The sequence below is a fragment of the Silene latifolia genome, chromosome 8, assembly GCF_048544455.1.
Source record: "Silene latifolia isolate original U9 population chromosome 8, ASM4854445v1, whole genome shotgun sequence".
Classification (NCBI taxonomy): Eukaryota; Viridiplantae; Streptophyta; class Magnoliopsida; order Caryophyllales; family Caryophyllaceae; genus Silene; species Silene latifolia.
The window spans coordinates 65,481,237-65,505,993 of NC_133533.1; the positions used below are offsets into that span (position 1 = coordinate 65,481,237).

Here is a 24,757-nt window from a genome sequence, read left to right on the forward strand (position 1 = left end):
TGACGACTTGGAAATGGAAGTCTAATCACAATAGGCTCTTTCTCCTTAGCCTTCTCTTCATTCTTCTTTGAAACTTCTTTAATGGTGGGTTCTTCTTCTTTCTTAGAGTTTTCAACTCCTTCCTTGTCACTAGCATTCACAACATCTTCATCAATGGGCCTCTTCGGCCCTTCATACCTTGTACCACTCCTCAAATGGATGGCACTCACCGACTCATGTCTTGGGGGATTACCTTGAGGTGGTAATTTCCCCTTTTGCCTTTGAGAACTAGAAGATGCTAATTGAGACATTTGGGTCTCCAACATTTTTGTGTGAGCTAGTATGTTGTTAATGGTGATGTCTTTTGCTTGGCTATACTTTTGCATTTGAGTAAAAAATTCTTGTTGGTTCTTTTGCATTTGGAGGACCGCTTTTTGAACATCAAAACCTTGGTCATTTGTTTGATTGTATGAAGGTTGATTTTGATAATTTTTGTTTTGATTGTAAAAGGGTCTTTGAGCGAGGGTTTTGAACATTTTGACTTTTGTATGAAAGATTGGGGTGGAATTTGGTGTTCTCATTGTAATAGTTGGAATAAGGGGTGCCACTTTTGTATGCTTGGAAAGCATTTACTTGTTCACTTGTTCACTTGTTCCTCTACATCCACTTTGGTCATGTCCCAAAGTTCCACAAATCTCACATACTCCACTTGGAATTGATGATGATGCTATCATAGCATTAACATGTTGATTAGATGATTTGGAGGCCTCTTCAAGTTTAGCCATGGCCTTCTCAAACTTCAAATTAATGGTGTCAATATGAGCACTCAGTTGAGCACCCATTTGAGTAATGGAGTCCACCTCATGCTTTCCTCCTCTAGTAGCCTTCCGAGGTCTACTATATTGTGAGTTATGGACCGCCATTTCTTCAATTTTGTTCTATGTTTGATTTTCATTGACTTCAGTGAACATACCATTTGATCCCATATTGAGAATGTTTTGGTAGTCTTTATATAGACCATTCCAAAATTGTTGTACAAGGAACCACTCGCTAAGTCCATGGTGTGGACAAGATCGACAAGTGTCCTTGAATCTCTCCCATGCTTCATACAAGGATTCCTCATCCCTTTGTTTGAACCCGGTGATTTGGGCTCTCAACATGTTAGTCTTCTCCGGAGGATAGAATTTCTTGCAGAAAGCAAGTGTCAATTTCTTACGAGAATCAATACCAAGAGTAGACTTATCTAGGCTATTCAACCATTGTTTCATGGCACCAATCAAAGAAAAAAGGAAATAAGACCAATCGGATTTGGTCTTAAGTAACTCCGGTTTGAGAAATCGCATCACAAAAGTCACAAAAAGTCTCCATATGAGAGTGAGGGTATTCACTAAGCATCCCCCCAAATTGACTTCTCTCAACTAATTGTATAAATGCGGATTTGGCAATGAAATTACCGGTTAAATGTTGTGGTGTAGGAGTACCATTTGGTAGGTTCTTCTCGGTTGGTACGGAATGTGATGAAAATTTAGGCATTGTGGGTTGATTTTGTGGTGGGTTTTGTATAGGGTTATCCTCTCCTTCTCTTGCAAAAGGGTTGATGAACTCAATGTTATTTGGTTGAATATCAACAATCTCACCAATACCTCTCAAAGTATTTTTAGCAAGTCTTCTATTGTTGGTCAAAGTTCTTTCAATTTCAAGATCAATGGGTAACAAGTTACCTTTTTTATTTTGAAATTCAATTGAACCATGTTCCGAACCTAACCCAAACCTAGAATATAGTGTGTGTCAGTCGGGTCAAGTATAGCCTAATTAGCCTTATGGTTGTCTATGTTAGTCGTATCTAGCCTTGTGTAAGGTTCATGTGAACCATTTCTTGTCTAGAACACGACCCAGTTGGGTTACCCAAACTCACTATTGCGTCTGATTTGACACCTCTGTCGTATACCTGTCAAAAATAAACTAACTCAACTAACTATATAGCTAGGGAAGTCAGGTCGATCTCCACAGGGAGGCAAGATATTTGTAGAAGTCCGTCTATTTGGTCACAAATGGGGGGGGGGGGGGGGTTGTTTGATTTGTTATCTAAACTACGAGATTTAAAGGAAAGAGGAATAAGGCAAGAGCAATAAAAGCAGAGAAATAAGAATAAAACTATCAGGTAGAGAGGGACATGTCAGGATTTCGGTTCACTACGGTAGTCCAGTGACTCAGCTGTAAATGACTCAGACGAATTAATGTAAGACGGATGTTGAAAGGTCCTCTCGGTCCACTTTCTATCCTAAACAACCACTAACTTAACTTTCATTCTCGTCAGGGTAGTCTACTGTTCATAGCAGGCCTATTTAGTCCAATCTTTCGATCTAGGATTAATTTTAGCCAGATTAAAGGTTAACTTAGAAGTGTGCACTCAACTAAGTTGAATAAATACAGTTAAATTGCTATGGTGACAGAGTCTCGTAATTATTTCGCCTGTTTCATTTACTACATCGTCACTTTCCTACCGCAGATCCCCTAATCCCAACATGAAAGGGGTTTAGCTACTCATGACGCTAATTAAACTAACAGCAGATAGATTTCCAGCAGTAAACATAATGAAATAAACAATAAATTGCATTAAGAGAAATTAGGGCAAAGAGATTTATAGAGCAAACAAGAAATTAAAGTAACAAAGGATTAATTATTAATAAGAGGAGAGAAAGAATTACAATTGACACGAATCCGGCGTAAAGAACACAAAATCCAAGCGAAAGCAATCCTGAAATAAAGTTACAGTAGAGAGGAATGAAGTACGCAGTAAAAGTTTGATAATTACTAAGTAGTGAATAAACCTGATACTAATAACCTAACTAATGTAGGTTTAAATAGGAAAAGAAATAAGTTTTGCGAAATAAACAATAACACGGGCTAATTAAAGCCCATGATCAGCGAAACCACTCGATCGAGTGGATTAAAACCACTCGATCGAGTAAACACCTCAGCAAATCTACTCGATCGAGTAGAAAGTTACTCGATCGAGCAACTGGTCTTTCTGCAAGCTAAAGATCGAGTGGAAAACCACTCGATCGACCAATCTGGGACGTAAAAACCACTCGATCGAGTGGTAGAACTGCTCGATCTAGTACTTTGTCTTTATTTCAGCTCAAGTCCGCACCTAAATGCCTCGTAATCCGTGACATGACGCTTTCAAGTGCAGTGTCTCACTCTGGAAAAATCCCGTCTCCTCTAAATGCATGCAAAAAGGACGAAAAAGAGTACGATTCCACTACTTTCGCGTTCATTTCTACAAAATGGACAAAACGAACCAAAGTAGCCAATTTGGGGCAAAATAGCATAAAAACAGTATGAAAATGCATAGAAATACGTGCTAAAATAGGCTAAAAAGACTATATAAAAAGCACGTATAAAATCTCCCCAAACCAAACCTTTACTCGTCCTCGAGTAAACTCAAAACTAAACTAATGGAACGGAAATGATAACTCAGAGCTAGCTTAACTTGTCTACTTGAACCGATTTAATGCAACAAAAACTAACAGTTAAAGCTAAGCAGTCAATACGCAAACGAATTATAAGCTGTTCAGAAATATAGCCAACCTATCGACCTTGCAAGACCAACAAAATCGGACACTCTCGTGGTCACTCTTATCTCATGAAGCAAAGGGTGAATAATATGTAAAAGAGAGAAGAAAAGACAGTCACTCACCTAACTGCGACCTACATAGCATGCATGCAACAGAAATGAAAGACAATTCAAGTACTAATGCACACACTCCAACTAATAATGTCCGTCACAGCCGAGGGCTTACAAATAATTTGGGAATAGTGAGGTTCAGGTGAGAAAAGGCAAAACATGTTATGGAAATGTGGAGGTAAAAGCGTCAAGCTAGTTCCTAACAGGACCATAATGAAACTATCCGAATCTCAACTGACTGAAAAACCAAGTACAAGTGCCCTTCATTTGGCACACAACTCACTAAACTCAAACACAATCTCCTTAAAAAATATGGGATAGAACAGAGGAGTCAGACGGTCACAAACATCCCTTTTTTAATATCGTCTGAATGAACAAACTCAAATAAAACAACTCTTTTTTCAAACTTCCTTTCTTTTTTTTTCTTCCTAATTCACGTTTCCAGCTTTTTTTTTCTTTCTTTCTTTTTCACGTCTTTTCTCTTTTTTTCTTTTTCAATTCTTTTTTCTCATTCCTCCTTCTTCAATTTCCACCAACTCCAAAACAGAGAAATATGGGCGAAACTGCAACGGAAAAACATACCACAAAAGAACATACTAACTAGCTTGACTAGGCAGGCTTAGTTTGGGATGTAGCTAATGGGTCAAAGGGCAAATTTTGGCTTATGTGGAGCTAAATGGGTGAAAAATATAAAGAAAGGAAAATTTGCAAGCACCTCCCTGCATGTGACACCAACCACAAACCCGAATATGTGCATTTGACTCGAAATTGAATGTCATAAAAGTGCAAAAATAATGAACATGCTATGCAAGGAGTACTACTCTCAATTCCTAATGAACTGGCCATGAATGTCACCAGTTATGGCTCTAAAATTCAGAATTTTTCAAGTAGTTTGCCAATTTATCAGGTCAAGTCTAAACAGTCGGCCAAATTTGAACAGAAACTCGTAGACTATGCGTATGACAAAGATAATAACCATCAAAAGAAGTGCAAGGCTCAAGCAAAAAGACAAGTTATAGTGCATTATCATCACGGAAATCTACCGTTCCGACTCAACCTATATGCAAAAATAAACGTGATTTTTTTTGAATTTTTCGAAACTTTTCTAATTTTTTGGATTTTTTTTTTTTTTTGATTTTTAAAGAAAATAAACAACAATGCAAGCTGAAAAATAAACGTGAATGCAAAACAAATGCAAATGCAGACTCAAAAGGATGAAATACCCTCCCCAAACCAAAACGGCAACGCCCTCGTTGTCCTCCAGCATACACCAGCAGATATATACAAGGGAACGAGAATATACAACCAATAAATAAAAACAATAAATATAAAGGAGACAAAATAAAAGAGTAAGAGATACATACAAAATACGAACTTCCCCAAACCAGCCAGAAAACTGGGGAAGTGAGTAGACCAGTAGCTACTCGTCGTCGTCGTCACTGCTCTCACGGACATCCTCCACCCTGTACTCCGGATCCATCTCCTCCGCTCCTCAGCGCGGGCTCTCTCCACTGCCACCTCTGGGTCCTCCTCCTCCTCCTCGTCAGCCGACTCCGGGTACCCCTCAGGTGGGTACCTATAGAAGTAAGGGTGTGGCCAACCCTCTGGAATCGGACGGTGTCGCCTCAAGTGGTACTCGTACAGAGGGTGCAAGGCTAAAGCCATGTCCCTCTCCATACGAGCCCGACGCTCTACAATCGCATGCAACAAACCGTAAACGGCTCCCCCTTGGTCCGGGACCGCGGGCGCCACAAAGGGGGGAGGTAGTACGAAAGTAGCCGGTAAGACCGGCTCAGTCTGTGTCTGGTCAGTGGGAGTGGGAGGTGCAGGAGTAGGAGTGGTAGTAGTAGTGGGAGTAGGGGTCGGATCGGGAGTAGCCGTGGAAGGCAGGGCACTCCCTGAAGGTGTAGACCCCTCTCCGGTCTCAAGACGCCGCTTCTTGGCGGCGGGTGCAGCAGGAGTAGGTCTGGGTGGAGAGAGAAGGTGAGGTAGTGGTGGCAGACGGGCGCCCTTAGCAACAGTAGGAAGGGGCTCAAGACGGCGGAGAGTGTCACAAGGTAAGTCTACAGACAAGGAGCCGTCAATCTTCCAAGTCTGGTAGTCTGGAGTCAGCCAATGCTGAGAAAGCATGGCATCCAGACTCAGTAGCCTCCCTCTCTCGAGGTACTGCAGGTCACGAGGCCAAACGGGGAAAAGGCGACGGGCAAGAATGGTGGCTATGCCACCGCAGGCAATGGTTCCCGTCTCCTTCTTCCCCTGGCTCAGAAGGTACTGGGCGGTCAAGTAAGCTATGTTGAGGGTAAAAGGACCCTCGCAGTCGATGTTTAGGTAACCGCCCAGGATGGAGAGCTCGGTGTTGGTCATGTTGTTCGGCTCCTTCCGGCCAAAAATAGTGCTCCCCATCAGTCTAAGGAAACAGCGGACAGGGGGAAGGTGGACCTGATGGAGCTTTCGCTCCCTAAAAGTGGTCTTGGCCAGACACCGCCAAAGCTGACGGTAGACCTTCCTCGGGGCAGCAGTCAAGCCCGTAGAGGAAAGGTCAAGTAACCTACCAAACTCCCCTAGTGTCATCGGAAAGGTCCGGTTAAACAACCGGAAGGACACTGAAGAACTATCGGGGTCAGCCTCCTGTGCCCCGGGGGAGAAGGTAAAAGAGCTGATAAAGTCGAGGCTCAACTCTAAAAAGGTACGGCCGCTCATAGTGATGAGCCCGTCCATCCCCGTGCCCCGTAGTAAGTCACAAACCGACTCGTAGATACCAAGTCTCTCAAGTGCCAATTTCTCTAGAAATCGGGAAGGTACATGCACACAGCGAAGCAGGTTATAAAATTTCTTACGATGTAAGGCGTTAACGAAAAGTACCTGCGGGTAATCTGGGTGAGGGTCGAGGGAAGTGTCACCTCGGACCGTGATCGTGCCAGTAGAAGCAAAGCATCGTTGTAGAAGTGCTAGGAGCGGAAGTAGAGGTGACGGAGCCGGCGTAGCTCGGGATCATCTACGACCCCGCCTCTGGAACTCAAAGCAGAAGCCCGTGCATCGACGGTGTGAAGAACCTGGGCTGCTCGAAGGCGGCTGCGATCTCTGGCGAGTCCGCCACAGGTGTAAAAGTAGAGGTGGTGCAGAGGTAGTGGCCGCTTTGTGGTCACCATTGAAGAGGGACTAGCAGCAGTGCTAGCAGTGGTGGTGACCGTAGAGGAAGTGGCAGCCTGAACTGAGCTAGCAGCAGAGCTAGCTGGCGCAAAAACTGTCCCATGCAGCTGAAACTAGAAACACTGGGGCTGCAGTGGTGACTAAGGCGGAGGCAGTGGCAACAGCAGAGGCCACTATCTCACTCAAAGACGGACTAGAGGTGGTACTGGTAGAAGGTAAAGTACTAGACTCCATCCTGTAAGCAAAGGGCAGGAGGTATTATAAAAAAATAATGGCTAACAGAGGCTAAAACAGCACGAAATCAGCATGTGACAGCATTGATATCCCCAAACAATCGAAATTTCGACTTCAACCCCTGAAATTCCCAACATTCCCCAGAAAAATTCGAATCATATCATGCAAATGGTGATAGGGGACGGGATGACAGTTAACAACAGAAGCAAGTAAGCAATGACTGAGGCTAATCAAGGCATGAAAGCTCATAAGCCCGTCTGACAGTCGAAAACTTCGAATAAAATACCCCTAATAACATGTAATTGGCGAAAAGGTGGTCATAACAGGTAATGTCAACAGCAATTAAGCAACAATAAAGTTACTAGGCAGATTACAAAGCAAAAACCATAATGACAGTCGAAAATTTCGACTGTCCTTAACCCATATCGCAAAAATCGCGGAAATTTCGAATTAAACATGCAACAACAGCGAGGAAAGGGGATTTGATCATCAAGCAACTTAGGTAAGGGCATACAATGACAAATTAAGTCGAAAAATTCGACTAAACAGGAATTTCGAGCCCTAATTCCGGTTTTTCCTCATAAAAATGCAGAGATAAGGAAATTAAAATGCAATGAAGCTAGAGGAAACACTTACTTGATGAATAAAACCTACAAATGCAATTAATCTTCAATCAAACAATTAAAAGAGGCGATTTTTTCGATCACAAAACCGCAAACCCTAACCCGCTTTAAAACCCGTGTAAATGAACACAAATTAAGGGGGAAATATGGGGCTATGAGAGATTAATTGACAAGTAACAGATTGTAGGAGGCAGATTTGGAGATTGGCAAGAAAATTGGGGATTTGGGGGAATTTGTGTCGCAATTAGGGGAGTTTAGACGAAAAAAAGGCACAAATGAAATTAGAAACAAGAAGAAAGAGTTTAAAGTAACAACTCCCTGCGTCCTGTTCATTTTCACTCGATCGAGTGGTTTCAAACCACTCGATCGAGCACTTTTGATGCTCCATCTGCTCGATCGAGTAAAAACTACTCGATCGAGAAGTCCCACTTTATGCTTTACTCGATCGACCTGAAAAAGTGCTCGATCGACCAAATTTTCACTCGATCGAGTACAAAAGGTACTCGATCGAGCTCTTTTCTCGCGTAAGCTCTTGAATTTCGTCTTTTATTCCTTGGAACGCGTAAAAACTTCCTCAAACCTGCATAAGAACACGTGCAAAAATATCCCAAAATACCAAGTACGCATAAGAACAGTCTATAGTCCTAAATCTACGCTAAAAGCAGTCTATAAACTAATTGTCCTAATTAAAAGCAATAAAATAAATTCAACGGAAAATTCAAAAATTATCTATTACAAAGTGTTACACGGGGCATTTCCCCGTTTAATTCCCAATGCAATTCAGTAGCCCCTTGAAGGGCTCCTGACTGGAGGACGTCACCTCAGCAACATTGGCTGTCCTCTTCAACTTCCATGAGCATGAATTATCATTTGAAATGGTAGGAGGGGAGTAGTTCACATCCACATAGGCGCGAACTTTCCTCGTCCTTGCTCCTCTATCACCGGCTGTAGCGTCATCATCTCCAATTTGATTGATGGTAATTGCACCATGTCCCTTGACAGTTCCTTCATTGCTTTCATCTGTACCTACAGCAAGGAAAACAGACGAACTTTCCTCCTTTTTGCTCTCAGTCTGAGGCGGAGGGGTAACAATTGAAGCACAATACTCCAAATTTTCATCTGGAGTGTCAATAATATGATCAATAAAAGAGAGAGCATTACAAGGCTGAGCCTGCATGGGAGCCCTCTGGGACTTAGATTGATGAAAAATCAGCTCCTCGTCCCCTACCTGAAAGGTCAAAGTCATTCTCCCGACGTCTATAACTGCACGGGCAGTGGACAAAAATGGTCTCCCTAAAATAATAGGGGTGTGTGCATCTTCGGGGATGTCTAAGACAACGAAATCAACGGGAATAAAGAACCTCCCGATCCTCACAGGTACGTCTTCTACTATGCCTAGTGGCCGTGATATACTACGGTCGGCCATCTGGACTGTCATGTTAGTGCAACTCAGCTTTGTCAAACCAAGTCTCTTAGCCAGAGACAGCGGTAAGACACTTACGCTAGCGCCTAAATCGCATAGCGCATTATCAATCAAATAGTTACCGATATGACACGGAATTGAAAAACTACTAGGGTCTGACTGCTTAGGAGGTAACTTATTTTGAAATAGGGCTGACCCCACCTCAGTCAAAGCTACGGTCTCACTATCACTAATGTTCCTCTTACGCGATAAAATCTCTTTCATAAACTTAAGGTAAGAGGGTACCTTTGTGATGTGACCATAATTAGCGCATATTTAGCCCCCGAATTAGCCTTGTTCCCATGCTTTTTAGTGCATATTTGGGTCATTTATTATCTTTAGTTCTTTGTTTTGCATATTCTTTGAGATTTTGATCCCTTGGTAGGAAAGGAGTAAGAATCTTGCATTTTCATGGCAAAACGAGACTAAATTGATCGAATTCAATGACCAAGCATCAAGGAGAGGCAATATTAGAAGGCCTTTGTACATATTATAGTAGAAGAGCAATGTTGAGAAAGGATCCTTGAGTCCCCAAGGAAATCCCCAAGGAATTTATGAAGAAAAGGGAAGAAAAGAAGAAGATGTCTTGCTGAGTGACAATCCGTGCGGATTGTCCCCAATCCGGCCGTCCCGCAGCTGCACAATCCGTGTGGCTTTGCACCATTCCGCTCGGATTCCACCTCCACAATCCGACCGGATTCCCTCGAATCCGCTCGGATTCCAACGCCAGATTCCGCCCGTCCCGACCTTATTCCGCCCGGATTCCAGACACTGCGTGATTTCCTCTTCTCCAAGCTACGAAGAAAGAAGCCCTTCCTTTGAAAAATACCAGCTCCTCCTTGCTCAATCTAAAAAGTGTAATTACTAGTTTAGCCCTTAGTTAACCCTAATGCATCCTCCCTAATTTCCACTATAAATACCCCATTAGTCTAATTAGAGGAGCATGTTCTTCTTATCAATAATTAGAGTAGTCAATATCAATCAAATCTCTCTTTAGTTTTGTAATCAATAATTAATTAAGTTCTAATACAAGTTTTATTTCCTTAATCTCTCTTTTGTTCATCCTTTATTTTGGGTAATTGAAGATTATTTGGGTTATTATTGGGAGATTGACAACCTCTCAATCAAGCATTCAAGTACTTCTTTTATCTTTGCTTTATTATTGGAATCATTAGTAGGTATAATCTCTTAATCCCTTTTTAATTATTGTTAATTACTTTCATTTATTCATCATATTTCATATTGTTGGTATGATTGACAACCTTGCTAGCATGATCAACATGATAATGAGTGAGTAGTCTCTTAGCTAGGGTTAATGGGTGATTAGGGGAAACCAACATGGGGAATGATTCATGCTTAAATTAATATGCTTTCATGTTTTATTTGCTTGCTTGTTTTGATCTCAACTCATGCACATGTTATATTTGATGAAATGCTAAGCCTATGAATCCTTGCATTTACTATCATCTTCTATCTTTTCAATGAGACTTGTAAGACATAACCCAACTCGAGTCTCATTAGACCATGCATGTTGTTGCGTAGGGAAGATTAAGTCGACTTGTAGGTGTTGTACAATCTAATCGATTCGGCTCCGGGACCCAAACTTTCCTAGGATTGTAAGATATAACCCAACTCAATCCATCACAACAATAATTGCTTGCTTATAATTTGAGAACATGTTTGTATGATCACGTCCCATGATTCCCCTATGATCCCATGACACCCTAGTGCTTTTAATCATTTGTTTACACCCCTTTTTAATTCATCTTGCTAGTTTATTTTCATTGCTATTTTAGTTTAGTGACCTTCTACATCAACCCAATTTGTGACACCCCTAAGACACCACTAGTTTCAATAGAAATCTCATTTCAACTCCCGTCCCTTGGGATCCGACCTTTACTTGCCTCTTTACTAATTGTAGAGTTGTTTGTGAAGTTATAAATTGTGTTTTGATTCGACCGTGACCCAACGACCACATCTTTAATTGTGAACACGAAACGGACTCGCATCAAAAATGGCGCCGTTGCTGGGGACGGTGTTTACTTGATTTAGATTTCCTTTTTATTGTTATTAGTTGTGTCTTTCTTCGCCTTGGGGAAGTAAAACTCCTCAAGGTTTGCTCTAATCGTTTTCAAGTTGTTTGATATTTTGCGAGATGGATTTCATAGATTGTTTTGTAGAGGACCACTTGAGTATCCCTTACTTCAAGGATCCCATGCAAGCATTGGAAGCCTTGGAAGCAAGTAAGGCTAAGAGCATGTATTGGGAGTTGGAGGTGGATCTCTTTGAGGCCGCTCTAGCTAACAAGGAACTTACTCGTGCACAATCCGAATTGGTGCATAATATTCTAGTGGAAGCATGTCAACCCATAGAGGATGAGCAATCCATCCTAGAGGATATTTTACAAGCTCAAGAGCAAGAGGAACCCATCATGGGATTTGAATATGATGAGGTTGATGAAAGTGAAGTTGAGTATGCTATGAGAATGGAATGTCTAATGCAGATGAAGCAAATTCTAAATGAAACTCCAAAGGAGGAAAGTAAGGTACAAACTCCTACTTTGAAACCCCTTCCCCCAAATTTGAAATATGCTTACCTTGATGAATCAAAGACCAAACCCGTGATTGTTAATGATAGACTTGATGATGACCAATTGGGAAAGTTGCTTGATGTGTTGAAACAACATGAGAAGGCTATAGGTTATAGTCTAGATGACCTTAAGGGGATAAGTCCCAACTTTTGCATGCATAGAATTCATCTAGAGGAAGACCATAGACCTACCATTCAACCCCAAAGAAGATTGAACCCCCACATGCAAGAAGTTGTCAAAGGAGAAGTCATGAAACTACTTGATGCGGGAATCATATATCCCATATCGGATTCTTTGTGGGTTAGCCCCGTCCAAGTGGTACCTAAGAAAGGAGGTACCACGGTAGTGACAAATGAAAAGAATGAATTAATACCCACAAGAAAGATCACCGGTTGGCGTATGTGCATTGACTATCGAAAATTAAACTCCGCAACAAGAAAAGATCACGTCCCCTTACCATTCATTGACCAAATGCTTGAGAGGTTAGCCTCCAACAAATTCTTTTGTTACCTTGACGGGTATTCGGGATTCTTCCAAATCCCTATACACCCGGATGACCAACATAAGACCACCTTCACATGCCCTTATGGCACTTTTGCATATAGGAGGATGCCTTTTGGATTATGTAATGCCCCCGCCACCTTCCAAAGATGCATGATGAGTGTCTTCTCCGATTACTTAGAGACCATAATGGAAGTTTTTATGGATGATTTTAGTGTTTATGGAAAGGACTTTGACTCATGTTTGCATAATCTTTCTCTTGTGTTGCAAAAGTGTGAATATGTTAGCCTTGTTTTAAATTGGGAAAAGTGTCACTTCATGGTCAATGAAGGAATTGTCTTAGGCCATTTGATTTCGGAAAAGGGCATCGAGGTCGATAAAGCTAAAGTTGAGGTGATAGAGAAACTCCCACCTCCCGTGAATGTTAGAGGGGTGAGAAGTTTTCTCGGTCACGCGGGTTTTTATCGTCGTTTCATAAAGGATTTTTCGAAAATAGCAAAACCCCTCACTCAACTTTTGCTTAAAGATGCCCAATTCCAATTTACTGACGAGTGTGTTGAAGCTTTTAATAGAATCAAAGAAGCATTAGTCTCGGCACCAATCATTCAACCCCCGAATTGGGAGTTACCTTTCGAGATTATGTGTGACGCTAACAACTACGCCGTTGGAGCGGTTCTTGGCCAACGGGTAGGGAGAACTCTTCACGCCATCAATTACATAAGCAACACCCTCGACCCCTCCCAAGTGAATTATGATACAACCGAAAAGGAGCTTCTTGCCATTGTTTATGCTTTGGATAAATTCCGTTCCTACTTGCTTGGATCCAAGGTGATTGTATTTTCGGATCACCGTGCTCTCCGACATCTCTTGATAAAGAAGGAGGCAAAACCAAGATTGTTGAGATGGATTTTGCTTCTTCAAGAATTTGACTTGGAAATAAGAGACAAGAAAGGAGCCGAGAATGTAGTGGCGGATCACTTGTCAAGGATCCGGTTTCATGATGAAAATGGAGAAACCCCGATCAATGACTCATTTCCCGACGATATTTTGATGGCTATTCAAACACAACTTGAAAGGCACATCACTCCATGGTTTGCCGATTATGCCAATTATATTGTTGGAAAAGTGCTCCCTCCAAATTTGAACCATAACCAAAGGAAGAGATTCCTATTCGAAGTGAAGAGGTACTTTTGGGATGACCCAAACCTCTACAAGGAGTGTAGTGATGGGTTCTACCGGAGATGCATCCCTCAATGGGAAATCCAACGAATCTTGGAAGGATGTCATTCATCACCCTACGGTGGGCACCATGGAGCAAGGAGAACCGTTGCAAAAATTCTCCAATCGGGCTTCTATTGGCCTACAATGTTTCAAGATACAAGAGAATTCATCATTCATTGCGATGCTTGTCAAAGAACGGGGAATATATCTTGGAGGAACGAAATGCCACAAAGGGGCATTCTAGAGGTAGAGATCTTCGATGTTTGGGGAATCGACTACCAAGGGCCCTTTGTGACATCCAATGGGAATAAGTACATCCTTGTGGCCGTATATTATGTTTCAAAGTGGGTGGAGGCAATTGCCACTCCAAATGATGATGCAAAAACGGTCACCAAGCTTTTCAAGAAGATAATTTTCCCAAGATTTGGAGTTCCTAGAGCAATCATTAGTGATGGAGGAACACATTTCCATGAGAAGAAGCTTGCGTCCCTTTTGACCAAATATGGTGTTCAACATCGAACCGGCTTAGGATATCATCCTCAAACAAGCGGTCAAGTGGAAATTTCAAATAGAGAGATCAAGCAAATCCTTGAAAAAGTTGTGAACAAGACTCGGAAAGATTGGAGCACAAAGCTTGATGATGCTCTTTGGGCTTATAGGACGGCCTATAAGACTCCCATAGGAGCCTCCCCCTATAAGCTTGTATATGGAAAAGCATGTCATTTGCCAATCGAATTGGAGTACAAAGCTTATTGGGCAATCCGAGCACTTAATCTTGATCTCAAATTGTGCGGTCAAAGGAGGATGATTCAAATCCAAGAGTAGGAGGAGTTCCGACTACAATCCTATGAGAATGCAAAGATTTACAAAGAAAGAACAAAATTGCTTCATGATAAAAGAATTAGACAAAAGGCCTTGCACAAGGGAGACAAAGTCCTTCTATTCAATTCCCGCTACCGACTCTTTCGGGGAAAATTGAATTCTTGATGGATGGGTCCCTATGTGATAACCGAAGTTGGAAAATATGGAGATTTCGAACTCAAGGCGGAAGATGGAAGCAAGTTCAAGGTAAATGGTCAAAGGTTGAAGCCATACTATGAAGGAGCGTTTGTTGGAGAGGTAGAGGCTACCTACCTCGGGCCTCCTCCCCCTTGAAAGGACCATCTAAGGGAGAGTTTGGTGGAGTCCTCCCTAAACCACCACTTGTAAATATACTAACCCTCTAACTTGTATTTATTGCATTTGTTTTAATAAAAGCATGAACTCTTTTCATGAGCGTAAGTAAGGGAGGGTTACTAATGAATTTTGAATGAAGGAAGGAACAAATTCTCAAGTGTGGGGACGCATCTAAGAGAGGAGAAGAAGTCAAAACTCGCAGCCTGAATCCGTGCAGATTCCCGGAATCCGGCCGTCTTCTTTGGAATCCGGGCGTTTAGAGGAGAAACTGTCCGTCCAGCTACGCTGAAAATTTGAAGATTTTTGGACTGAGGTTGAATCCGAGCGTCCAACGAGGAAAAACGCCCGTCTTATAGAATCCGGCCGGATTTGAAGTAAGACGCCCGTCTTTTTACCTGTGCATTTCAAAGAAAATCTCTGTAGAAGAATCCGTCCGTCTTCATAAGAAGACGCCCGTCCCATCTTAAAAGAATCCAAGCGTCTCATGCTCGGGACGCCCGTCTCTGAAGCGTCAAATTTTGGAAATTCTCGCTGTGACAAAATCCGGGCGTATTGCCCAGAATCCGCCCGTCCCGAGGAGCACGAATCCGAGCGTCTTCAGCTCGAATCCGCTCATCTTCTCACGGTGTTTTGACCCGATTTTTCCCTAATTAAAATACACCCCACCACACATACAGTGACACATCACTACTCCTTCCAATTGCACTATAAAACCCACCTTATTATGACTCCCATACATATCCAAATCACTCTCTTTACCCACAAAATCAAAAAGCCCCAATTTTCTAGGGTTTCCAACACTCAATCAACAAGGAACATCCTTACCCTTTCACAAATCAAAAGAACCCAACAAAAGAATCAAGAATGGCACCAAGGAGATCCTCTTTTAGGAGTGCAAGAAGACCAAGGATGATGGGAAGTTCTTCTACCTCCCATCTCAACACCATTAGAAGGGAACATGAAGAGATCGTAGATCTCACAAGGCTTGATGATTTCTCAAATGTGGAATTCCTCAATGATGTGCAGAGATTAGTCTTCCACCGACCTCTAAGTAAGAATATCCTTCCCACTAAATTTTTATGTCATGCTACCTTAAGGAAACTTGGGATTTTTCACCAAGTGGAAGCTCTCTTTGAGGTTTTTGGTCTTTCAACCCTTTTCCGCATGTATGAACCAACCTATCGGTCCCTTGTGCTTGAATTCTTGAGCTTTTTGAAGATTACAACCTTGAACAAAGTGATATGCATAGAGTTTAGGTTGGAGAATGTTTCTAGGATGATGACCCTTGTAGAATTCGCAAATGTGTTTGGACTTGATGTTTCGCCTACCCGAACATCGAAACCCAAAAAGTATAGTGTTGCACCTTTGTGGAGGGCCATGACGGGCCGGGATTTCATTCTTATCAAGGAATGTCTTGCTTTTCATATCCAAAACCCGATCTTGAGGCTTACATATCGATTTCTTTCGGGGACTCTCTTTGCCCGCCGAGATGCGGCAATCGTGAACCAATTAGACCTTGTGTTTATGGAATCATACCTCAACATTCAAGGGAGAGATGGGTATCACTTCAATGCACCTCTAGTTTTGCTAGAGAAATGGGCAAAGTTTAGAAATGGGGACGATGATGGAATGAAGCACATAGTGAATGGAGGACTCATAACTAGACTTGCAAAGCACTTCAACCCAAGGTTCAATGAGAACAATGAGTACACTCCACTTACGGGGAGCACGAGAATTAATGAAGACCTCCTTCTCGTCCAACACCATTGGATAATCCTTGAGGGGGTCGATAAGCGGATAAAGTGGTTGACAAAAGGAAGCGATCCGATTTATCTCCCAATGACCGATCTACCACGGATCTCCCCAAGAAGAAGAAACTTGTCCCCAATGCCCTCTTACCTCATCCCAAGTCAAACAAAGCAAGCACCACCACCCCAAAATCCACCACCACAACAACAAGAACAACAAACCCAAAATAAGAAGATAAAAGTGCCTCCCTACCCCTTTCCCTACCAACCGTATAACCATCCAAATCCCTTCATCCTCCCCCGTGACGACTTTGTCACGGGAATTTTGAAAGATTTACACTACCGTCAATACGAGACCTCCGTGGACACTTACTATGCTCTTTACCCCCAATACCATGAGATGGTTCGAAAAGGACGGATTAGTGAGGAAGGAGCTTTCCCCTCATGGGCTCAAATGGATTTGCTCTTCCCCAACTCGGAGAAGGCTAATGAAGGGGCGAACGGTCGCCAAGAGGAGGAGAGTGGCAATTCTTGTGGAGGTGACACGGTGAAGCTTGAGAGTGAGGAACACGAATTCATGGATCCAAGTTTGAGTGATGCTTCAAAGGATATTTGGGATAGCGATATAGAGGGAGATGATGCCGATGTCTAGAAGACTACTTCATCACTAGGTGGAGCGGGCAAGAGGCACCCACCTAAGTTCAAGTGAAGTTTTCTCATCTCTCCTCTTTTTGTTTTCAATGTTTCATGAAAAGAAGTTTATGTCTTGTTAACTTGTATTTTCATTAATTTTGATCATTGTTGGAGTAGTCCTAGCACCATAGAGGACTCACACCTCGGTACCATTGAGGTGTTCTCATTTTATTGTTCCCATTTTCAAAATCCAAAATGACAAATTAGTTTCATGCATTGCATAGTGTGTGCATGAACTACACCCATCCTTGGACATTAGCAATAGTGTCTCACTCGGTTTGGGGAAGTTAATGCATACACAACGGGAGTTAATCTAAATTATCCTCTCCGTCATAACAAAAACCATGCATCATGTAGTGTAACTTAGTGTAGATTGCATTTAGTGTAGAAATCATGCATCATCTTTGCATAATTTCCATCATTTTGGCCATTGAGGACAATGCCCATATTAGTGTGGGGATGGGAATTCTAACATTTAACTCTTATTCAAAAATCCAAAAAAAAAAATTGAAAAATTTCAAAAATCATAAAAATTTGAAATTTGAAAACCCAAAAACATGTTTATTTTCTTTTATAGTCTTGTATATATTGTCTTGTATATATTGTGTTTGTTCTATCCTTGTTCACATTGATTGACTACGCCACATCCGAGACATGAGGATATTGAAGACCGCATGGTATGATCTTTCCAATCTCCTTTTTCCTCTTTATGTTAATGACTATGTGGCTTTATTTTGATTGATGCGGTATAACAATGTGAACTTAGGACTTGCATTTAGTTTATATGTCATATTAGTTGATAAAATCACTTGCATTAGGATGTTTATATTAGTTACATCATTGGCATTTAGTTGCATGTTAGAAATATTTTGAAAAATGCCTATTTAGGAACTTTGACAAGAGCAACTAAGCCATTACAAATACTTGTTCAACTTAAGACTTTGCCTACTAGAATGGTTGTAAAACACCCTAGATAGTGTCATACTAGTGTCTTTTGACCCATGACCCAAGGCCTAGTCAAGGGTTTGCATGTGAGTCACCTATCCAACCCCGTGATGCGATGTGGACTTGGTTAACTTGTCTAGGTGACCTTGTTTGACCTTGTGGTAAGGCAACCCAAAAATATTTTCTATCAATAAGCTTGAAGTGCTCATTTCAAGGAGTTTTGTCATGTGGAAGTAATGCAATGCCAAGGAAACCTCAAATGTTATGAATTGTTGAAAGTTGAGAAATTTAAGTTGTTTTGATGGAGGCGTACCACTTCGATGTGCTTTGGTGCGGGATCCATTGAATTGGGCCCCTATACGGTTGTGAATTCGGCCGCCCAGAGACAGAGTGACTATCACCCCGAAAAGCTATTGTCTAGAGGTTAACCGGTTGCCTAATAAGCGATTGGCGAAAGCAAAGGACACTAGCCCGGAAAGGACAAACCCCATCTTAAATTTTTGAAATGTGAAAGTGAAATGAGGACAATTTTGAATACTAGTCATATCCACCCGTTGTGAATAAAGATTTGAGCATTTCATTCCCAAAAAGCCTTTTTGTCAAGCCACTTGGTCGAGCTTGGGACGATCCATGACCTTTACTTTTGTAGAGAATTCGAGACTTGTCATGTCATATGCTACTAGCATCATAGGGATCATCATTCCACCACCATCCGATCGCTCTTGACGAAAGCATTTGGAAATTGAGGACGAAAGTAGTCTAGTTTAACACCATTTGGAGGTGATTTGGTGTCATCCTCTTAGCCTTAGTAATTTGTTGAACTAGTATTTGTGAAGGATTACATGCTCTTAAATTTGTTCCTCTTTAGTGCCTCCGCCACTTGATGAGGAAGTGGCTATTCTTTTTGTAGATGCATCCATTATGTGATTTTGTGTGCTTAATGTTTGGATGTGTCGCCATTTTGGCAAGACCCACCTTGCCTTGCAAGAAGGCATCCTACCTCATGGTTGTCTTGTTGTGAGTTGAAGGGGCGGAGTGAGACCCGCTAATTGTCTCATATCGGCTATATTATTAGGATAGGTTAGTATTGGTCCTAGTCTTTGTCACCTCTTTACTCGGGACGAGCAAAGGTTCGGTTTGGGGATATTTGATGTGACCATAATTAGCGCATATTTAGCCCCCGAATTAGCCTTGTTCCCATGCTTTTTAGTGCATATTTGGGTCATTTATTATCTTTAGTTCTTTGTTTTGCATATTCTTTGAGATTTTGATCCCTTGGTAGGAAAGGAGTAAGAATCTTGCATTTTCATGGCAAAACGAGACTAAATTGATCGAATTCAATGACCAAGCATCAATGAGAGGCAAGATTAGAAGGCCTTTGTACATATTATAGTAGAAGAGCAATGTTGAGAAAGGATCCTTGAGTCCCCAAGGAAATCCCCAAGGAATTTATGAAGAAAAGGGAATAAAACAAGAAGATGTCTTGCTGAGTGACAATCCGTGCGGATTGTCCCCAATCCGGCCATCCCGCAGCTGCACAATCCGTGCGGCTTTGCACCATTCCGCTCGGATTCCACCTCCATAATCCGACCGGATTCCCTCGAATCCGCTCGGATTCCAACGCCAGATTCCGCCCGTCCCGACCTTATTCCGCCCGGATTCCAGCACAGCGTGATTTCCTCTTCTCCAAGCTACGAAGAAAGAAGCCCTTCCTTCGAAAAATACCGGCTCCTCCTTGCTCAATCTAAAAAGTGTAATTACTAGTTTAGCCCTTAGTTAACCCTAATGCATCCTCCCTAATTTCCACTATAAATACCCCATTAGTCTAATTAGAGGAGCATGTTCTTCTTATCAATAATTAGAGTAGTTAATATCAATCAAATCTCTCTTTAGTTTTGTAATCAACAATTAATCAAGTTCTAATACAAGTTTTATTTCCTTAATCTCTCTTTTGTTCATCCTTTATTTTGGGTAATTGAAGATTATTTGGGTTATTATTGGGAGATTGACAACCTCTCAATCAAGCATTCAAGTACTTCTTTTATCTTTGATTTATTATTGGAATCATTAGTAAGTATAATCTCTTAATCCCTTTTTAATTATTGTTAATTACTTTCATTTATTCATCATGTTTCATATTGTTGGTATGATTGATAACCTTGCTAGCATGATCAACATGATAATGAGTGAGTAGTCTCTTAGCTAGGGTTAATGGGTGATTAGGGGAAACCAACATGGGGAATGATTCATGCTTAAATTAATATGCTTTCATGTTTTATTTGCTTGCTTGTTTTGATCTCAACTCATGCACATGTTATATTTGATGAAATGCTAAGCCTATGAATCCTTGCATTTACTATCATCTTCTATCTTTTCAATGAGACTTGTAAGACATAACCCAACTCGAGTCTCATTAGACCATGCATGTTGTTGAGTAGGGAAGATTAAGTCGACTTGTAGGTGTTGTACAATCTAATCGATTCGGCTCCGGGACCCAAACTTTCCTAGGATTGTAAGATATAACCCAACTCTATCCATCACAACAATAATTGCTTGCTTATAATTTGAGAACATGTTTGTATGATCATGTCCCATGATTCCCCTATGATCCCATGACACCCTAGTGCTTTTAATCATTTGTTTACACCCCTTTTTAATTCATCTTGCTAGTTTATTTTCATTGCTATTTTAGTTTAGTGACCTTCTACATCAACCCAATTTGTGACACCCCTAAGGCACCACTAGTTTCAATAGAAATCTCATTTCAACTCCCGTCCCTTGGGATCCGACCTTTACTTGCCTCTTTACTAATTGTAGAGTTGTTTGTGAAGTTATAAATTGTGTTTTGATTCGACCGTGACCCAATGACCACATCTTTAATTGTGAACACGAAACGGACTCGCATCACTTTGTCAGCAACTCAGTGAACGGCACAGTGACTTCCAAGCTTTTCAGAAGTTCGACAAATTTGCCGAATTGTTGATTAGCTTTTGTATCCTGCAGCCGCCTCGGGAAGGGAACTGTGATAGGAATCTCGAGTCCCTTGTTTCTCTCTTCCAAAGTATCTTCCGGTGCAAGCTCTGTATCCTTTGGACGCTTCTTACCTCTCGAACGAGGTCTTTCTGGTGATTTATCGCTTAAACGAGCACTAGCAGGCTCTCGAATAAGCTTCCCGTCATCAAAAATACTCGATCGACCAATATACCCATTCGATCGAGTAGAATCTTCATCAATATCACTCGATCGAGTAGTTTTTTCACTAGATCGAGCAACTCCATTTTGCTCATCACTCGATCGAGTAGAAGAACTACTCGATCGACTATTGCCATTTCCTTGATCACTCGATCGAGTGGAAAAACCACTCGATCGAGCACTTTCTTGCCTAAATCTGTTCGATCGACCACCTGAAACCAGTCGATCGAGCACTTGCTTTGCCGTGAGCTCACTTTCTTCGACATAACACTGTTCACCATCAGTTTCAGCTCTCCTCGGGTCTGATTTCTGCATTTCCGGTCCCTCATATGAACGACCACTTCTCAGATTGATGAAATTTACCGTCTCGTGTGGATTCTTCTCATTTTGAGTCGGTAATTGACCCTGCTTTCTTGTGGACTGATTAGTGGCTAATTGGGCAACTTGAGTTTCAAGTGCCTTTATGGATGCATCTTTATGTTGATCACTCAATTGCCACTGCTTCGTGAAGGCTTGCAACATAGACTTAAGCTCACCAATTTCACTCACCCCACCGGAAGATGATGCACCATGGTTAGGAGGAGTAAATGAAGGAGGCTTTTGAAAGCCTTGTTGATTCTTGTGCGGAGGGACATATGGTTGCTGCTGGTGCGGAGGAGGAGTAGGATTGAGCACATTTTGGCTAGTCCACCTCAAATTGGGATGGACTGCCCCTTGATTATTGTAATAGGAACCTCCTCCTTGCCTATATTGCTGAAAGGCAAGGACTTGTTCCTTCTCCACAAGACAGCCAACAGCAGAGTGGCCATCATTACCTCCACATCTCTCACATGAAACGGTCTCCCCCCTAGTAAGAACATGGACCGTCTGAGGCTCCCCAGCAGCTTGTAATTCAAACTTGTCGAACCTAGCATTCATGGTCTCCAGCTGAGCCAAAACCTGCTTATCGACTGCATGAACTGTTCTAATCCCATCCCCCGGGTTTCCATACTCAGCAGTATGATTAGCCATCTCTTCAATAAGAGATCACCCCTTATCATCATCGGTGTTCTCCTGAAATCTCCCACTAGATGCCGCATCAAGTATGGCTCTGTGGTCATCATACAACCCATTGTAGAACTGATTAGCTAGAAACCATGGGTCAAAACCATGGTGAGGGATAGACCTCACCAACTTCTTGAATCGCGACCATGCTTCATATAAACTTTCATCGGGAGCCTGTCTGAAACTAGTAATCTTGGCCCTCAGCAAATTGGTGCGTTGTGGAGGGAAATATCTCTTGTAAAATGCAAGAGCAAGAGACTCTCAATCAGAACCCCAAAGAAATGCGGTCCAAGTCAGTCAGCCACTCCCTGGCTGAATCAACTAAAGAGAAAGGAAATAGAACTTCCTTAATCTTGTCCTGAGTTACCCCCTTAGTGGCGGGGATAGTAGAACAATAATCGGTAAAGGTCTCCATATGCTTCCTCGGATCTTCACCTGCTACACCTCTATAGATATTCCTCTCCACCAGATTGATATAAGAAGGACGGATATCGAATGTATTACCATCCTCAGTCTGGAGATTGAAACCCTTCGGAATAGAGGATGCTTTAGGAACTGAATGACTGGAAAGCTTTGGCATCTTTACCGTAGAAATCGGGCTGTCTTCCGCGAAAAGAGAATGATCTAGCTCTGGTCCAAAAGTACTCAAGTCTTCCTTTCGTGATTTCCTTATCAGACGGAGTCTATGCCTGAATAATCTCTCTGGCCCTGAATCAGCTGAAACTAATTCACACCTGTCTGACCTGGGAATAAACAACACTGAAAGAAAATAATAAGAACGGCCTCAAAGAATAAAAATTCCCTGAGACGGATAAAATAAACGGAACGAAAACAAACAGGGCAACTGCCTACCCGGCAACGGCGCCAAAATTTGACACGTCTATCGTATACCTGTCAAAAATAAACTAACTCAACTAACTATATAGCTAGGGAAGTCAGGTCGATCTCCACAGGGAGGCAAGATATTTGTAGAAGTCCGTCTATTTGGTCACAAATAGGGGGGGGGGGGTTGTTTGATTTGTTATCTAAACTACGAGATTTAAAGGAAAGAGGAATAAGGCAAGAGCAATAAAAGCAGAGAAATAAGAATAAAACTATCAGGTAGAGAGGGACATGTCAGGATTTCGGTTCACTACGGTAGTCCAGTGACTCAGCTGTAAACGACTCAGGCAAATTAATGTAAGACGAATGTTGAAAGGTCCTCTCGGTCCACTTTCTATCCTAAACAACCACTAACTAAACTTTCATTCTCGTCAGGGTAGTCTATTGTTCATAGCAGGCCTATTTAGTCCAATCTTTCGATCTAGGATTAATTTTAGCCAGATTAAAGGTTAACTTAGAAGTGTGTACTCAACTAAGTTGAATAAATACAGTTAAATTGCTATGGTGACAGAGTCTCGTAATTATTTCGTCTGTTTCATTTACTACATCGTCACTTTCCTACCGCAGATCCCCTAATCCCAACATGAAAGGGGTTTAGCTACTCATGTTGCTAATTAAACTAACAGCAGATAGATTTCCAGCAGTAAACATAATGAAATAAACAATAAATTGCATAAAGAGAAATTAGGGCAAAGAGATTTATAGAGAAAATAAGAAATTAAAGTAACAAAGGATTAATTATTAATAAGAGGAGAGAAAGAATTACAATCGACGTGAATCCGGCTGAAAGAACACAAAATCCAAGCGAAAGCAATCCCGAAATAAAGTTACAGTATAGAGGAATAAAGTACGCAGTAAAAGTTTGATAATTACTAAGTAGTGAATAAACCTGATACTAATAACCTAACTAATGTAGGTTTAAATAAGAAAAGAAATAAGTTTTGCGAAATAAACAATAACACGGGCTAATTAAAGCCCATGATCAGCGAAACCACTCGATCGAGTGGATTAAAACCACTCAATCGAGTAAACACCTCAGCAAATCTACTCGATCGAGTAGAAAGTTACTCGATCGAGCAACTGGTCTTTCTGCAAGCTAAGGATCGAGTGGAAAACCACTCGATCGACAAATCTGGGACGTAAAAACCACTCGATCGAGTACTTTGTCTTCATTTCAGCTCAAGTCCGCGCCTACATGCCTCGTAATCCGTGCCATGACACTTTCAAGTGCAGTGTCTCACTCTGGAAAAATCCCGTCTCCTCTAAATGCATGCAAAAAGGACGAAAAAGAGTACGATTCCACTACTTTCGCGTTCATTTCTACAAAATGGACAAAACGAACCAAAGTAGCCAATTCGGGGCAAAATACCATAAAAACAGTATGAAAATGCATAGAAATACGTGCTAAAATAGGCTAACAAGACTATATAAAAAGCACGTATCATGATTCATGCATGTCGACTAGTTGGTCAGAGTCAAAGCACCAAAAACGTCTATCAGGCCATACTAGGCATTTTTCTTAAACCTATGGACCATGTTTGGTTCAATCACGGGTTAATCACACCTAGCCCGTGTCAATTCTAATTTATTTTGAGTCGAGTCATAGTCCTTGTTAGGTCTAAGACC

The 24,757-nt window shown here is 41.6% G+C and overlaps 2 non-coding genes across 2 annotated transcripts; both read left to right on the forward strand.

The window, feature by feature from the left end:
* Positions 1-1,032: 1,032 nt before the first annotated feature.
* LOC141597794 (small nucleolar RNA R71) lies at positions 1,033-1,139 on the forward strand. The gene has a single exon (XR_012523009.1). It is a non-coding gene; the product is annotated as a small nucleolar RNA R71 (small nucleolar RNA).
* Positions 1,140-22,349: 21,210 nt separating this feature from the next.
* Positions 22,350-22,456, forward strand: LOC141597903 (small nucleolar RNA R71). The gene has a single exon (XR_012523114.1). It is a non-coding gene; the product is annotated as a small nucleolar RNA R71 (small nucleolar RNA).
* Positions 22,457-24,757: the final 2,301 nt, after the last annotated feature.